Genomic DNA, 17351 nt, shown 5'->3' with positions numbered 1-17351 from the left:
TTCACTGCTCTGGCCTTGCTCGGGGTGAGGGTATTTTAATAATTTGGGCAGGTCCCAGGGTGTTTGGGGGAGATTATGAGGATGTTCCCTTTTGAGATAAAAACTAAGAAATACAGCACTAGAGAATTTTTTTTTTAAAGAAATCTGGGATTTAGACATTTTATTTTAAGCAAGGGAGTTCTGGGTTTCTGTTTGCAAGAAGGAACATTGTTTGATCTGTCATTGTACCAAAGGGGGACATGGTTGTCTACAAAGGAGGGGGTGATGACTAAATGCATCCGATGAGGATGGGATTCGAACCCATGCGTGCAGAGCACAATGGATTAGCAGTCCATCACCTTAACCACTCGGCCACCTCATCTGAGCTGGCAAGCAAAAGACAGGAATAGAAATCTAAGGCCAGCAGAGCTAGGGACAATAAGGAGATTTTAAATACTAAGCGGAAGCAGAAGCTGAATGAGCTCCCCCCTCACACCTAGTGAGGAGCTGGGGGAAAGACTTCAGGAACAGACCGTGTTTGCACAGACACACCTACTCTGCCTAGCTATGCAGCATGATGGGGCCACTTTCCCAAAATGACCAGTTTTGGTGGTGTTGGGTTACAAATCACTTTAGGATTGAGTGGAATGAAATGTTATTATCCTTCCTGCATGAGTGAGGGGCAGCAGAACATACCTAGTTGGTCCTGATGGAGGGGTAGGTGGGTGAGGAATAGCTTTTATTGGACTTTGTAGAAGTGATTGAGAACATCACCCTAAACCAGTGGTCCCCAAACATTTCACACTGTGCCCTCTTAGCCATGGCTGTGGCCCCGCGGAAGCTGCAGTCAAGAACCGAGGCTGGGAGTGGGGCTGTTGCTTGCTGGGGAGAGGGGTGCAGACAGGGGTTAGGGGGTCGAGGCCGAGCAGGGAGTCAGACCCCCAGGCTGAGGGTGGGGTTGGGGAAGAGCTGGGGCAGAGTGGAGCTGAGTGCTGCTCCCTCCATGGGGGCTGGCTCAGGCCCTGAGGTGCCCCCATGAATGTTCCTCTGTGTCCCCCTAGGAGTCATTCCCCACATTTAGGGGACCACTGAACCCTACTCGCTAATCAGGGGCTAGTGATGCCAAAGCCCAGGGAAAGGGAGAACAAGTGTGGGGGCTCCAGCACTGGAACCATGTGAATGGGCTGCCTGAGAGGGGCAATGGCTGGTGGCCCAGGGAGTTAAGGGGAAAGGGGGCACAGGAGGGGGCAAGAGTTAGGGGTGAAGGAGGTGCAAGGGTTGGGAGTGCAGGAGCTAGTGGTAAAGGGGGAGTGGGGATCGTCCAGGGGCAATGGGGAAGTGCCAAAGTACAAGCTTTGCCCAGGGCACCATTTTCCCTAATGCTGGTCTGAGCAAACAATTAGAAATGACCCTTCAGTGAGACCAGAACCATCGTGTAGAAAAGCCACTTTGTTAAGTGGTGGTGGCTGAGGGCTTAGGGAGATGGGTTAGAAAACAACGGGCGTCTTTCTGTGGAGGTTTGATTCTTGCCTGTTAGGCAAGGCTGGTGCGTGGTGTCTCCATGGCTGCACGTTCAGTGTCTGATCTGCCACAGGGAGCCAAGTCTAGACATACTCAGAGGTTCTATGCCAGGGTTTCTCCAACTTCTTTTCACTGCAACCCCCTTCTGCTAAAAAAAACCTTATTACATGGCCCTGGAAAGAGGGACCAAGCCCCTCCACACTGGGCAGAGGCAGGGGACACAAAGCCTGAGCCCTGCCCCAGTTGGGGGAGGGCAAAACCAGAGCTTGAGGGATTCAGCCCTGGGTGGTGGGGCTCAGACTTCTGGCTTCAGCCCCAGGCCCCAACAAGTCTAATGCCAGCCCTGGCGACCCCATTAAAACAGGCTCACATCCCACTTTAGGGTCCTGACACACAGTTTGAGAACCACTGCTCTATGCTGAGGGGAGAGAGTTTTCCTGGGGGTGCAGTTAATCCACTTCCCAAAGAGGTGGCAGCGATGTCAGTGGGAGAAGCTATATCGGTGGGTGTGCAAGCTGTGGTGTTTACCACATTTAAGAAGTTTAATCAAACCCCATTTTTAAAACCACCTGTGGTTTGGGAATGGCAAAGGACCTCGATGAAGCAGGGTCTGTCCTTCAAAGTGCTGGACATCACAGTTCCATACTCCTGTTGTCATGGGGATATTGCTCAGTGTTACAGTGCTTGACTGCAGTTTATGTAGTCTTCAGTTCAAACCCCCATGTTCTCTTATAACCCTCTTTCTTTTTTTTAAAAAAAGGAGAAAATTTCCATTTCCATTCTCCATTATGTTCAGGAGCTCCACTATACAGGGGTGCTTGATATCAATGTAAACACTCAACATTTCGCTGTCCAAATGCATAAAAACCTAGCAAAGCTGTTCATCAGCTGAAATCAGTTCCAGTCCTCTAAGTGTCTAGTTTATGTTTTCATCAGTTAAACAAAGGTATCATATGAATGTACATTTGCAGATCCCTCTTCTTCTGGAGCTGTGCTGTGCAGAAGAACAAGAGCCACATCCAGCTGCAGTTCAGGAATCTGATGACCAAAGAGCCACGAAGTGTTCTGAGGGCTGGAGAAAAATGCCTTCTAGTGAGCTATTGAATGAGCTCAACCTGTTTAGCTTATCAAAAGAAGATTGAAAGGTGACTTCATTGAAGTGTTGAAGGGCCTTAATGGAGACAAAATATTGGGTATTAAAGGGCTTTTTAATCGAGGAGAGAAAGGCATAACAAGACCCAATGGCTGGAAGGTGAAAAGAGAGAAATTCATATTAGGAATAAGACACAAATATTCAACAGCGAGGATGATTCACCGCAGGAACAAGCTACCAAGGAAAGTGGTGGATTCACCATCTCCTGATGTCATCTAAAGGAGACTGTTATGTCCTAGGGGCAGCCGGTGTAGGAAGCAATCACTTGAGGCCAGAGAGCAGACAGCTAACCAAAACCTCCATTTTATTTACAGACACAGAGAGCTCACTCAGCCGGTTGAAACCAGCTGAGCTATCCCTTAATAGTCTAACTCAGTTGCCATAGTAACAAAACCCATGACAACCAAATACACAACATATTCCTCCCCCCCTAATAAGAACATCCCCAAAATAAAACACACACTAAACTAGAGAAGGAGGGTAGACTGCCTCCATTCCCGGCTAAACCCTGGGGATTATTTTGCCCCATAACCGTGGGTTCGCCCTAACTAAAGATCCAGCCGATGAGGAGGCCTTCTGTCTCTAGGTGGATTACGGCGAACTTCTGGTGTTGTTGCACCCGAAAGTACTAGGGGCTCAGGGTCCGCAGCACGAATAGGTGAGGAGGTGGTATCAGCTCGTGCTGGGCAAAGGGGTATCTCAGCTGCCGGCGGTAATGGAGGAGAACAGTCAGGAACAGGTGACTCATGATTCGGTGTCTCACCAGGAGGGGTGAAGTCAGACCCCTCAACTGCAGATGCGTCCTGAAGACTGGCATGACCTGGCAACAGCTGATCTACATGTCGCCGCCAGGTAAGATTCTCTGCAGTCCGGACTGTATAGGAAACAGGTCCTGTTTGAGTGATGACTGTGGCCGGGACCCATTTAGCTCTGGAAGTATAATTCCGAGCCAAAACTGGCTGTCCTGGGCTAAAGGTTCGGTCTTTTGCTCTGGGTGCCTGTCTGATGACTTGATATTGCTGCTGATGTTGCACAGTTTGTCTGGGTTCAGAAGGTTTCAGCAGATCAAAGCAAGTGCGCAGCTGTCGTCCCATCATTAGAAAGGCTGGGGAAGCCTGGGCCGTAGCATGAGGTGTGTTTCTATAGGAAAGTAAGAAGGTATCCAGACGCTTTTGAATGGAGTGTTGTCCCTTTGCTGATTTCAAAGCGTTTTTCATTGTCTGCACAAATCTTTCAGCTAATCCGTTGGTGGACGGATGATATGGTGCTGACGTGATGTGGTGTATCCCATTTGCCTTCATAAAATTTTGAAACTCCTGAGAGACGAACTGCGGTCCGTTGTCGCTCACAAGTTGTTCTGGCAGACCAAAACGACTAAAGAGTCCTCGTAGTTTTTGAATAGTACTCTCTGCAGTAGTGGACTGCATTATAGAGACTTCTGGCCATTTAGAATGGGCATCTATTGCCACCAAGAACATGCTTCCTTCAAGGGGGCCAGCAAAGGCAATGTGAATACGTTGCCACGGGTTTTCAGGCCAGTCCCATGGGTGTAGGGGTGCCAACTGGGGTGCATTTCTTACACCCTGACATGACATACAAGCTTTTGCCTTCTCTTCAATAGCACTGTCCAATCTAGGCCACCAAAAATAGCTTCGTGCAATTTTCTTCATGCGCACTATTCCACAGTGACCGGAATGTAGCTGTTCTAACATCTGTGATCTCAGGGGTGGTGGAATAATGACACGCCTCCCCCACAACAAACAACCAGATTGGACCGATAACTCCGTCCGCCTGGACATGTAGGGAACAAGGTCGGGTGAGACCGGAGAGGTTTGTCGAGATTTTCCATGCATCACCAGGTCCATAACTTGGGATAATACTGGGTCAACGCGGGTTGCCTTCTTTATCTGAGTAGCAGTGATGGGTGTATTCTCTACCTGTTCAAAGTAGAAGATTTCCTTTTGGGCACTATCTTGATGTTTGACCGGTAAAGGCAACCTTGAGAGGCCATCTGCATTGCCGTGCAGAGTGGATTTCCGATATTTGATTTCATATGTGTGTGCAGAAAGTATCAATGCCCAACGTTGCATACGACTAGCAGCTAATGGGGGAATGCCTGTGTAGGGTCCAAAAATTGATGTCAGAGGTCGATGGTCTGTAAGAAGAGTAAACTTTCGCCCAAACAGGTACTGATGAAACTTCCTAATTCCAAAAACAATTCCTAATGCCTCACGTTCGATTTGGGCGTAGTTAGTTTCTGCTTTGCTTAGAGTGCGTGAAGCAAAAGCAATAGGTCTTTCTTCTCCCGAAGGCATAATGTGTGACACGACCGCTCCCACTCCATAAGGGGAAGCATCGCAGGCCAATTGCAGGGGTAAGGATGGATCAAAGTGCGTTAGAACTTCAGAATTTAACAATGCATCCTTAGCTTTGTTAAATGCAACATCACAGGCTTCAGTCCACTTCCAGGCCTTGTTCTGCCCAAGGAGCTCATGAAGTGGTTTTAGCAGTGTGGCTAACTGTGAGATGAACTTTCCATAATAGTTCAGTAGTCCTAGAAATGAGCGCAGCTGGCTTACATTTCGAGGTGGGGGAGCCTCCACAATAGCTTTAACTTTTGCAGGGGCCTTATGAAGACCTGCAGAATCAATGATGTGTCCCAAATATTCAACAGAGGGCTTGAAGAATTCACACTTGTCTTTGCGAACTCGTAGGCCATACTCTTCCAGTCTTTGTAGGGTAGCCTCTAAATTCTTTAAGTGATCCTCTTCATTTCTTCCAGTGACCAGGATATCATCCAGATAGCACTGAACTCCTGACAAGCCACACAAGATCTGGTCCATAGCCCTCTGGAACAGGGCGGGAGCCGATGTGATTCCGAAGGGTAGGCGACAGTATCGATAAAGCCCCTTATGAGTCACAATAGTCAACAGTTCTTGGGACTTTTCATCGACGTGCATCTGTAAATATGCTTGACTCAGATCAATCTTACTGAACTTTTGTCCCCCAGCCAGGCCTGCGAAGAGGTCATCGATGCGGGGAAGCGGGTATTGCTCTGCACACAACACTGGGTTGACAGTGACTTTAAAATCACCGCAAATCCGGAGAGAGCCATCTTTCTTCACTATTGGAACGATAGGAGTGGCCCATGAGCTATGGGTAACTGGTATTAGGACTCCATTGGTGACCAGGCGCTCCAGGTCTGCTTCAACGTTTGGCCTGATGGCATATGGCACAGTTCGGGCTTTCAGATATTTTGGTGGACTGCCAGGTTTAATGTTCAATGTCACAGTGATTCCCTTCATACTTCCCAAATCATCTCCAAAAACAGCAGCATGTTTCCTTAGTATAGGGGTTAGACTGGTTTCTTCTTTAGTCATCCGGTGCACTTCTGCCCAGTTCAGCTGAATCTTCCCAAGCCAAGACCTACCCATTAAGGCTGGGTAGTTACCTCTCACCACAAACAGTGGCAATTTAGCCGCCCGTCCATTGAGCTCCACCTTAACATCAATAGTGCCCAACATGGGCACAGCTTCACCTGTATACGTCTTCAGAACAGTTTTTGTTGCCTTAAGCGGAAGATGCTGTAGCTTTTCCTTATAAACAGTCTCAGGAACCAGCGAGACAGCTGCACCGGTGTCTAGTTCCATGCGTATAGGTTTGCCCTCCAATAAGGGGGTTACCCAGTATTCATGTGAGCCTGCTGCCAAAGACAAAACATGCAGTGGCACTTCCTCTTGTGAGGAGGTGTCACCTTGATCATCCTGGGTCTGCTCTAGGGTATGCAAGATTCCTCTTTTTGTCGGCCAGACCACAGCCCTCTTTTTCTTTTGTTTACAGGCACACTCAATGTGTCCCTTTTTGCCACAGTGTCGACACACCAGGTCCTTACACCAGCATTCTGATGCCTGGTGACCCAGCTTACCACAGCGGTAACATTCTTGACTCTGCACAGTTTTGTGGGTCGGTTCTTGTGACACCTTTTGCACCCTAGGGGGTGCACCGATGTATTGTGCCTCCCTTGTAGCCAGTTCCATGGAGACAGCAATATCAACAGCCTTCTGTAATGTAAGCTGAGCCTCTGTCAGTAGGCGCTTCCGTATAGCTTCACTGCAGAGGCCACACACTAACCTGTCACGCAGGGCATCATTTAACATCTCTTTAAATTCACAGTGTTCTGCTAGCTTTTTTAAAATGGCTACAAATTGTACAACTGTTTCATCTTCCTTTTGGTCTCTTTTGTGGAACCTATATCTTTCAGCAATTACCAGTGGTTTTGGGGAGAAATGAGACCCCAGGATTTCCACAATATCACTGTAAGATTTAGTCTCAGGCTTAACAGGGTGTAGTAAGCTTTGTAGCAGAGAGTAGGTTTTAGCCCCTACAACAGTTAAGAATATTGGCACCTTCTTCGCTTCTGTAATGTCATTTGCAATACCAAAAAGCTCAAAATGCTCAGTATACACATGCCACTGCTCTGTATTCTCATCAAAAGGCTCCAGGGGCCTGGTCAGAGTAGCCATGATTTTTAGTTTCACTTTCACAGTCACTGCAAACAAGCAGCTTTTTTTCTTTGTTTGGTCTTTACCTTGACTTCTACTTCCTTCTGTTACTGGAGCAGCACCAGGATCCCATCCTCATCACCAGTGTTATGTCCTAGGGGCAGCCGGTGTAGGAAGCAATCACTTGAGGCCAGAGAGCAGACAGTTAACCAAAACCTCCATTTTATTTACAGACACAGAGAGCTCACTCAGCCGGTTGAAACCAGCTGAGCTATCCCTTAATAGTCTAACTCAGTTGCCATAGTAACAAAACCCATGACAACCAAATACACAACAGAGACTAGATGCCTTTCTGGAATGTGTTTGCCCCAAAAGTAGCTCTGGTGTCATACAGGAGGCCTATGATATGCAGGGGGTCAGATTAGATGCTCTAATGGTCTCTTCTGGCCATAAAGTCGACTAATTTCTGAAAAACTGAGTGTAGCATTGGGAGCAGTGTTCAATGTTTTCCTGTCTAGCTGGCTTGCTTCCTAGAACAAACACTCCTTGAGTGGGGTGATCCACAGGGAGTAGCTCAAACCTCCAAAGTGCCTGGGCAGGGGCAGGACATTAGCACAGCAAGGGACGGGTGTGGCAGTGACATCACAAAGGCTTTTTGCAGGACCTCAGACTGTTGGTCAAAGGTGGGGGGGAGGTGGTGACCTCACAGAGAGATGCTGACATCAGCCAGGCAGGACAGGGGCGAGGGGCCAGGGAAACCTCAGAGACCCCTGTGGCTTTGCTTCAGCAAGTCTCCTTCTCCAGGTCTCTCTTTGAGGACTGAGGGAGTATTCGGGTTCACGGACGTGAGCGCCAGGAGGAACCTCTTTCGAGTTTTCTCCTTCCCTTTAGTGATTTTACTAGAAAACAGCCGTCCCTGTTTAGAAGGTAAGAGCCTCCTTGAGGTTTGAAACCTGTTCAGTCTGATCCATCTGGTGACAGTTGAATTCTAAGCATGGAAAACACGAGCTTAAGGAGGCAGAATTTTATTGTGCACCTGGGATTTTGTCCTTAGAATCACTGGGGACATTAGGGTTTGTCCTTTTGGTTTCACCTTTTCCTCCATCCATCCCTCCCTCCTTTCTCTTTGTCTCTTGCTTCTTTTGTCCTTTCTCCTGTTCCCCTCCCAACACCAGGAGGGGTGTGCGTATGTGTCTCAGGGGAATGCTCTGCAGCTCCCACTGTGGGAGGTCCACCTGAAAATGTGGGGCTGAAATAGTGCTCGGGCAGTGATCCCCACCGGTGACCTGGGCCATCCTTTGGGCGAGAACCCTCAGCCTCCCGTCCTCAGTCTCTACCCTGATTGGCTGAGCAGGAGGTTATTGACAGGGAGGAGACTCAGGTCCTTGTTGTTCTCTTTTAAGCCCAAGGAAATAAGTCATAACCAGTCATATGTTTGATGAATTTTGCTGCTCCTCTGCATTAATTGTCTCTGAGCAGTTCATGATTCTCTCTAACATTGCAGTTCTCCTCAAATACTTGTGGAATATTTATTGTGCACTGTTGTTGGTCTGGAGCTCATCTGAGAGCACTTTATTCAGGTCATTCAGTGTCTGAAATTCAAGATCCGATGGTTAGTTTGAAAATCAGGGCTCTTGGGTCCTATTCCCAACTCTGCCACTGGCTGGCTGTGTGACTTAAGACAAGTCAATTCTCCTTTCTCAGCCTTAGCTTCTTCCTCTTTCAAGTAGGGATAATAATGATCCGCGCCTACCTACCTCACTGTGGGTGGGGATCCATTGGAGAGTGTCACTAGGAGTAGTGCATAATATGCGGTGTCCTATCACATTTACTCAGAGCAGATTATGACATAATAGAATAGCTGAAATAGTCTATTTGATTTGTATTTTTTTATTTTGAAATTGTTAAGAGCAGCAATTACTTAGCTCAGACTGAAGCATCTTATCTAATGTTTGAGATCTAAGTGTCTCCTCTTTGTGTGCGACGAGACAATTTAACACACTGTGACAAACAGGAGATGCTTTTGTTTTGCAACAAAATCTTTTTGCAAAGAACTTTCATCTCACTTGTTTTGATTTCGAGAAACAAACTGGTTTAGTCTGAAGGGGATTTTCTGACAGAAATGGTTTCAATGAAATTTCCCCACCATCTCGATTCCTGGGCTCTAGCCCTTTCTCTGGGTTTTTTTGGTCCATTAGAACAGGAGTCAGGACTGTTGGCTTCTCTTTCTGGCTCTGCCACCAGCTTGCTGTGTAGGCCCTTGGGTAGGTCACTTCCCTTCTCTGTACTTCAGGCTTCTCCCCATCTGTCCAATGAGAACAGGGACAGTTCTCGAACTCTGGGCAGTCATTTTCAGCCGGGCCCCAGCAGGGATAACTTAAAATGTGTGTATATATATATATATATATATGTATATATAAAAAAGACTTTCATTCCTTAGGAACCGGTTCCCTATAAAAAGTTCTGATTTAAGGGATGTGCCACAGTATGTATTTTTTGTACCAATAGCGTTACCATGCGTCCATATTTTCCCAGGAGTAATTTTTAAATTTTTAAACTTTAAAAGTTCCTCCCTGACAGTGATTTAAGAACCAAAAAGCCTGACATGTCCAGGAAAATACGGGTGTATGTTAACCCTACCTAAAGTTCTTTTTTAAAAAGATGGGCCTGAACTAGAAACGAATTCCGTTTTACATGTGTGGGTCCCTGCCACTCCCTGGGGGTGTGCTAGGGTGACCAGATGTCCTGATTTTATAGGAACAGTCCCAATTTTTGGGACTTTTTCTTATATAGGATCCTAATAACCCCCACCCCCATCCTGATTTTTCACACTTGCTGTCTGGTCACCCTACAGTGTGCACATGTGTGGGTTCCAGCTGCTCCCTGCCCCCCTCATTGAAGCAGGTGTGCAGGGTTACTGCCCTGGGAACTGCAGGGCACCAGTGGACATGGGGCTGGCTGGAGGCAGGGCAGGGGCTGACTGGAAGTAGGGTCTGGCTGCAGGCAGGGCAAGGGGTGCAGGGCTGGCTGGAGATGGGGTGTGCAGGACTGGCTGTCTTCAGGCAGGGGGGTGCAGCAGGGGTTGGCTGGAGACAGGGCAGGAGGTGCAGGGCCGGTGGTGTAGGGCTGGTGCAGGCAGGGGTGTGTGGGGCTGGCTGGCTTCAGGCAGGGCCGCAGGGGCATGCGGCAGGGATTGTCAGGGCTGGAGACAGGAGTGCGGGACTGGCTGGCTTCAGGCAGGGGGGTGCAGCAGGGGTTGGCTGGAGACAGGGCAGGAGGTGCGGGGCCGGTGGTGTAGGGCTGGTGCGGGCAGGGGGTGTGTGGGGAGCTGGCTGGCTTCAGGCAGAGCCGCACGGGGTACGACAGGGGTTGGCTGGAGACAGGGCACGGGGTTCAGGGCTGGCTGCAGGGGGTGCAGGGCTGGTGCAGGCAGAGTGTGCAGCAGGGGCTGGCTGTGAGCAGGAGGTGCAGGGCTGGCTGCGGGCAGGGCACGGGGTGCAGGGCTGGCTGGAGACAGGCTGGCTGTGGGCAGGAGGTGTGGGGCTGGCTGTGGACAGGGGCTGGTGCAGGCAGGGCAGGAGGTGAGGGGCTGGAGGCAGGGCAGAGGGTGCAGGGCTGGCTGGAGATGGGCTGGCTGCAGGCAGGGGGTGTGGGGCTGGCTGCAGGCAGGGGCTGGTGCAGGCAGGGCAGGGGGTGAGAGGCTGGAGGCAAGGCAGGGGGTGCAGCAGGGACTGGCTGCGAGCAGGAGATGCAGGGCTGGCTGGAGATGGGCTGGCTGCAGGCAGGGCAGGGGGTGCAGGGCTGGCTGGAGATGGGCTGGCTGCAGGCAGGGCAGGAGGTGTGGGGCTGGCTGGAGATGGGCTGGCTGCAGGCAGCGGGTGTGGGGCTGGCTGGAGGCAGGGGCTGGCTGCAGGCAGGGGGTGCAGGTACAGAGGGTACAGCCCACCCTGTACGGTAAGTGCCCCCTCCTCCCTCCCTCAGCACCGGGGTAGCAGCAGCAGCCCGGGGCTTGGGGGCTATTTAAATGGCCTGGGGCTCCCCTGCTTCCACTGCCCCGGCCCTGTAAATAGCTGAGGGAGCCCTGGGGAAGCAGCGGGGCTCTGGGGGCTATTTAAAGGGCCGGGGCGGTAGAAGCAATGGGAACCCTGGACTTTTTAAATAGCGCCCTGCAGCCCTACCCCAGCCCTATCCCAGCCCCTGCTGGGAGCCCCAGGCCCTTTAAATTGCCCCCTGGGGAAGCCGGGCCACCCTGGTACAGCGCACCAGCTCTTGCCAGTACGCAGTACCAGGGCTTGGGCACGGGGCCCTCTTAGGGGTGGGGCCCGATTCAGGGGAATCAGGAGAATCGGACTAAAGCTGGTCCTGTGTGAGGGTGGGGTGGGGTCGGGTGGGGCAGGACTTGGTCCCATTCTGGGCACCACCAAAAATTATCCAAACCTGCCGCCCCTGTCCAGCCCAACCTTCTGCTGATGCACCTCAGCCCACACCCGTGCAGGGTTTGAAGCTTCCATTGCTTAAATTCCAGGACACTGAGGGATTTCAGCTCCCCTTTGCCCAGAGGGAACCTTCACCCCACTCCCAGCCAGGTTCTTGTCCATGGGATCACTGTAGGGGGGCTGGGTCCCGCTGGGTCTTTTCTCTCTCTGTGACAGGCCAGGGTGCAATAACTGGGGCATCTGAGCACCCAGGACCTTCTGTGGGGCTGCCATTCCCCTTCCCCTTCTGTGGTCTCGTCTGTCATTGACTCCAGACTTTTTTCTATCCATCGTCAGCACCATCCCAAGCCAGCTGCACTCGCCTCAGAAAGACAGTGTCCCCTAGTGGGTGTGAATCACTGACCTCTCTCCTCTCTGAGCACTGACTGCCCCTCTGTTTCCTTGCCTCTCAGTCTGTGCAGATGGGAGCTTTCCCTCCAGTGCTGGAGGATTCGCCCTTCTCATCTACCCTTGTCCCAAGCAGCACAGCGGGTGGGATTCTTACATGTACTGAGGTGACTTAGGAGCAGAAACCCCCCCCCCCCCCCAGACCTTCCATGCAATTGGCACTTGCCGCTCACTCCGCAGGATTAAAACTCCTGCAGGGAGACTGCTGGGCCACATCCCAGCTGGGCATGAGCAAAGCAGCAGGGTGAGAAAAAAAAAGTTTGGAGACGCTGGGGATTGAACCCAGGGCCTCACACATGCAAAGCATGTGCTCTACCACTGAACTACATCCCCACCTGGGCTGCAGGTTACACTCAGAGCTGTCCTATTCCCAGAGCATCCAGTGGCCTAACAGCAGCATGGGGGACACATTCCCTGCTCTGAGGGCCAAACCTGCTGTCCTGGAGGCTGCTGGTTCTTAGGGGGCACTTTGCAGCATGGCCAGATTTGATGTGTGGGGCAGAGAGAGTGGGTGCCCTGGACTCAGGGTGCAGAGATGCACTCAGCCCTCTCCCCTGCATTGGGTGGGGGGTGCTGCCACCTCCTGCTGCAAGGTAATGGGAGGGGAGGGGCGCTGTGAGTCGCTCAACACCTGACCCTGGTGTCAGCAGTGGGGTGGGGAGCTCCAGGTGTTTCTAGGATCTGCTCTTTTCACCTGCCTGTGAAGTCCAGCTTTCCCCAGCACATTCACTGCGGTGCAATTGGGTCACTGTTTCCAAGGCTGAACAGCAAAGAATCACTCCCAGTTTCCCTTCTATCTGCAGCAGGATTAGCCTGTGTCGGTGGTTAATGAGGTGGATCTTGTGGTAGATTGTTATTCATTCCCCACCTTGACAATACACACAGTCCCTTTCCTACTCTAATCCCCAGCACCTTGGTGATCCTGGTAGCAGGGGTTGGGGCCTGAGATTTTCAGGGTTCTTTCCCCCTCCACCTGGAGTGAACTCAGCTTTTCCCCCATCCCAGACAATCCATGAAATAACAACAGGGGCATAAAGAAAGAGGGGAGGGAACATCTCACGGCCAGGGCTGGATGTGCCCAGGGCCCCCTGCTTGTCCATTGTTTCCATGGAATTTGGCCCCCTGCTTTGCACAAGGGACAGAGAAGGATCTTGCTGTTCCTGTGTCTCTGCAAGGAAAATTGTGCTTCCCTAGGAAAGAGAGGCGGGAAATGGCCCCATGGTGGGACAATATCCTCAGGATTAAGACCTAAGGGCTCAGGCTGAGAACTGATAGAACTGCACTCATCTGGGATTTAACAAATTGTCTTCCCTGGAGCAGGGCCAGTTCCAGCGTTTTTGCCACCCCAAGCGGAAAAATAAATAAATAAAAAAGCTGCAATCAATGGCAGCTCTACCTCTGCTGCTTTTGGTGGCAAGTTCCTTCCCTCTGAGAGGGCCAAATTGCCCCTGAAGCCTTCTCTTTCCATTGGCCACCTCAGGCACCTGCTTGCAGTGCTGGTGTCAGCCCTGCCATGGAGACACTGGGAAGATGCAGGAAACAACAATGGATTTCTTTACATTACAAGTGAAGAATAACTAAAGGTTATTTTGGTTCAAAGTCACTTTTCCCTGACTGGGAATTGAACCCCTGCTTTAGCAATGAAAGTGCCAAATCCTAACCACTAGACCACCAGGGAGGTGATGATGGTGTTGTTCTTCTCACATATGCTACACTTTCTTAGGCTACTTTCTATCCACTTTCTGAAACCACTCCATTGTCCACTCCCTGAGGGGCTAAGAGCAGAGAGTGCAGGAACCCCTGTGCTCAGGGTCACAACCTCAGCCCAACCCAAGTCACTAAAACAAACTCAAATCATGCTTCCTCCTGCAGGATCACAGAGACACACAAAAAAAAACCCATGAGGAACAATCCTCCTCTGCCTTCATTTACCCCATTGCAACCCTCTCAGCAGCCCGCTCTTGCGGGAAGGACTGAGCTGATAGGAGCTCTGGCATAGAGATCAAGGGAGGGGTGTTGTTCCCCCTGGGTGTGAGCTGATCACAGTCTGACTCTGTGTAACGGGGCTCTGAGCTTTGCCATCTTGTGAGTTCTGAGTGCTGAGCCCCCCGGACCCTTCTGCTGGGATCATGGGGATTGCACAACAGCTGCAAGCCCTTTTCCCGTCTCCTTGTCCTCCTCGGCTTCCCCACAAATGGGGACCTGCAGGTTTCCCTCACCCACCTCTTAAGGCAAACAGTGATTCCTTTCTCTGACACTCCTGGGCCTGGGCTTCTTTTGAGTTTTTTCCCAGGGGACCTGATTCCCTGTGAAAATGTGTGTGTGGCATGTGGGGAACTCAGACTCAGACTCTCCCCCACTAGATGAGTCCAACAGCACCTCCCCTTGGTGGGAGAATCCTAAATTCCACCCTCCCACCCTGGTTACTCTGACCAGCTGATGGCGGCAGCATGCTAAATCAACCCCAGCTCTCTGGGCTAGAGAGCAGCATCTAACCAGCCTTGTGGCAGGTCCGGTTTGCTCGCTGGAGACATAACGGACCAGGAAAGATGGCAGATGTCAGACAGGGAACCTCAGCTCACAAATAAACACACTCAGGCTCCTTCTACACTGCAACTGGGCAGTTGACTGACTTTAAATCTAGCTAGCTCAGTTGGTAGAGCATGATGGTCTTTCAGGGTGTGAAAAACCCCAAAACCACTGTAATTAAGCTGACCTAAGCCATGGTTAGATAGTGCTAAATGAAAGGAAAGACTGTTCTGTCAATGTAGCTATTACAGGGATGGAAAACCCCTCCAGTCACTGTAGCAGGTGTCTACTCCACAGTGCTAGAGCAGTGTCACAGCAGCATTTTAAGTAGAGCCAGCCTTACAGTGAGACCAGATCTGGCTCTAATTTGACTCTGTGGACACTCAGGTACTAACAACATGCTAATGCCTCCATAGTTGGCAGGATTCAAACCTGTGTGGGGAGACTCCAATGGATTTCTAGTCTATCGCCTTAACCACTCAGCCACAAGTACTTAATCTACAGTTACTTCACTACACCATGATTCTGTTCTCACAGAATTGTCACTTCAAATTGCTCAGACCAGCTCCCCGAGCACACTCCTGGCTGTGCATTAGTGTAAGTGTGTCCATGGCTGAACAGCGAGAATTCCTGCCCATTTCCCTTCCAGCTGGACCATGATGAGAGTGTGTTTGTGGTTAATGACATTGCTATAGATTGTTGTTCATTCCCCACACTGACAATTCAGACAGTTCCTTTCCTATTCGAATCTCCACCATATCATTCCAACAGCCGGGGTCAGGATTTCTCTGGGCACTGAAATGTTTCAGGGGGTTGAACTCAGTCTTGCATTCCATCCCTGATGTTTCATGGACTAACAGCGGCAGCATAAAGAAAGAGCTGAGCCAATATCTCACTGTCAGAGGTGAAGGTGGCCACGTCCCCTCTGTCTGACCGTCGCCATTGCAGGAGAGAAGGTTTCAATGGAATCGAATGCCCTGGCTCAGACAAGAGACACAGGGAGGTTTTGCTGTTCATGGATCTGTGCAAAGGAAATTGTGTCTCTGTGTGAAATTGAGGAGGGAAATGAAATGTTCACATGGTGACCCAATGACCTAACAAATGTGGGTGAAGGAGTCGGGCTGGAAAATGATTTTACAGGAGTTCGTATCAATTTATTGCCCTGATTAAAATCCATGGCTAAAAGGCAGCCACTGTTGTTAGTACTTGAACCTGTGTAGGGACACCCCAGTGGGTATCAAGTCCATTGCCTTAACCAGGGATAGTTGATTATTTTATCAAGATCTAAATTTCTTGGTCAAGATATAGTCAATGTCTAGACTCCAGAGAAAATAATACACTGATGATAATAAGAAGAATTTAGAAATAATTTGCAGTCACTATGGGCATAACTATGATGATTGTCTCGTGTTTCACTCTTTATATCTGGCACCACTGCCTTGCCCTTTAGTCTTGTAGTTTACCAAGGGTAAAACTAAACATCTCTTCAGATACGAGGGAGTGTTTGCGTTCATTCCTGTGAGCTACACAGGGGCTTGATGTAGCTGCTTTCAATCCTCTGGCTCTGCCCTGATAAGTAACATTTCAGGGTGTCACTGAACTGAAGGAGGGAGATCATTTTTTGACAGATTACGCTGCCTCTTAAAGGTGTTTGTCTGGCTGGCAGCCCTGGTTCCCAGGACCCTCCTGAGGGAAGAAAGTTTCTGTGCAAAATACTAAAACTTTTAACAGAGAAGAGGGAAAGGCGATGGCCACATGATGGGGCCAGTATGTACGACAACATGGTTCTTTTATATGGGATGACTCTGAACACTGACTGATCTCCACTCCCTTGTGTTTGAAGAGATGTTTAGTTGTACACTTAGGAACCTATAAGGCTGAAGCAATGTTATGGATGGTCACACTACGATTGAAGGGTTATTTAATGTTGTAGAAATTGTTAAAAACACTTAGCTTAAACTGGAACTGCCTGTTGTTAAAGGCTGGTTTCCCCACGTCAGTTCCATAAGCTCTGCTAGAAACACCCTGGGTTCTCTCCTGCCTCGGTGGGAACTGGAGGGAATCGTCCCCTGCTGCCCTTGGCTCCAGGCTGGTTTTTCTGGGGAGGGGGCATGGAATTGATTTGTTCGCAGTTGAGAAGGGAGCCGGGCCAGTTCTCAGGGAACGAGAACTCCCAGCATCTTCCCAGCCCAGCCCAGGCTGCTGCCCTGTCCCAGCCTCTGTTCCTCTGGGAGTCCTGTGTGTTTGACTCTAGAGGAGGCCGGGAGCAGCAGCTGAGGCAGAGGACAGCCTGGGCCGGGCAGATAAGTAGGAGTTTAGCCAGCAAACAAGGTAAAATGGCAGTGGAGTATTACCCTGGACTCAATGGCATTTCTCCATTGGTCTGTCTGCTTTGGGGCAGGGACAATAACACGTCCTGCTGCTTTCGTTATTTCAAAGGGCAGTTTAGGATTTTCATTCTCACACTCGCTGCACAAAGCAGGACTCAACCTTTGGCGTAAACTAAACAAGCTACTCACAGATTCTGGCAGCCACAATGAGCATTTGGGTGAGAGCTCAGACCTGCCCCTGTCCCAGAGGGAGACAGGGGTCATCTGTGTGGGGACTGGACCACTGACCTACCCGCTCCTAACTCCCAAACATTCAGTAACTCTATTATCAGTGCCAGTGAGTGTTATTTAAAACATAAGAAAAACCACACTGGGCCAGACCAAAGGCCCATCTACCTCTGAAACTTGTCTTCTGACAGTAGACAATAACCGGTGCCCCAACAGCCAGTCAACA

General features: G+C 50.2%; 2 non-coding genes across 2 annotated transcripts; both read right to left on the bottom strand.

The window, feature by feature from the left end:
• Nucleotides 1–279: 279 nt before the first annotated feature.
• On the bottom strand, nt 280–361 carry TRNAS-GCU. The gene has a single exon. It is a non-coding gene; the product is annotated as a tRNA-Ser (tRNA).
• An 11938-nt stretch (nt 362–12299) lies between these two features.
• TRNAA-UGC lies at nt 12300–12371 on the bottom strand. Its single transcript has one exon. It is a non-coding gene; the product is annotated as a tRNA-Ala (tRNA).
• Nucleotides 12372–17351: the final 4980 nt, after the last annotated feature.

This window comes from Mauremys mutica, unplaced genomic scaffold, assembly GCF_020497125.1.
Source record: "Mauremys mutica isolate MM-2020 ecotype Southern unplaced genomic scaffold, ASM2049712v1 Super-Scaffold_100101, whole genome shotgun sequence".
Lineage (NCBI taxonomy): Eukaryota > Metazoa > Chordata > Testudines > Geoemydidae > Mauremys > Mauremys mutica.
This window is presented reverse-complemented; position numbering and strand designations above follow the sequence as displayed.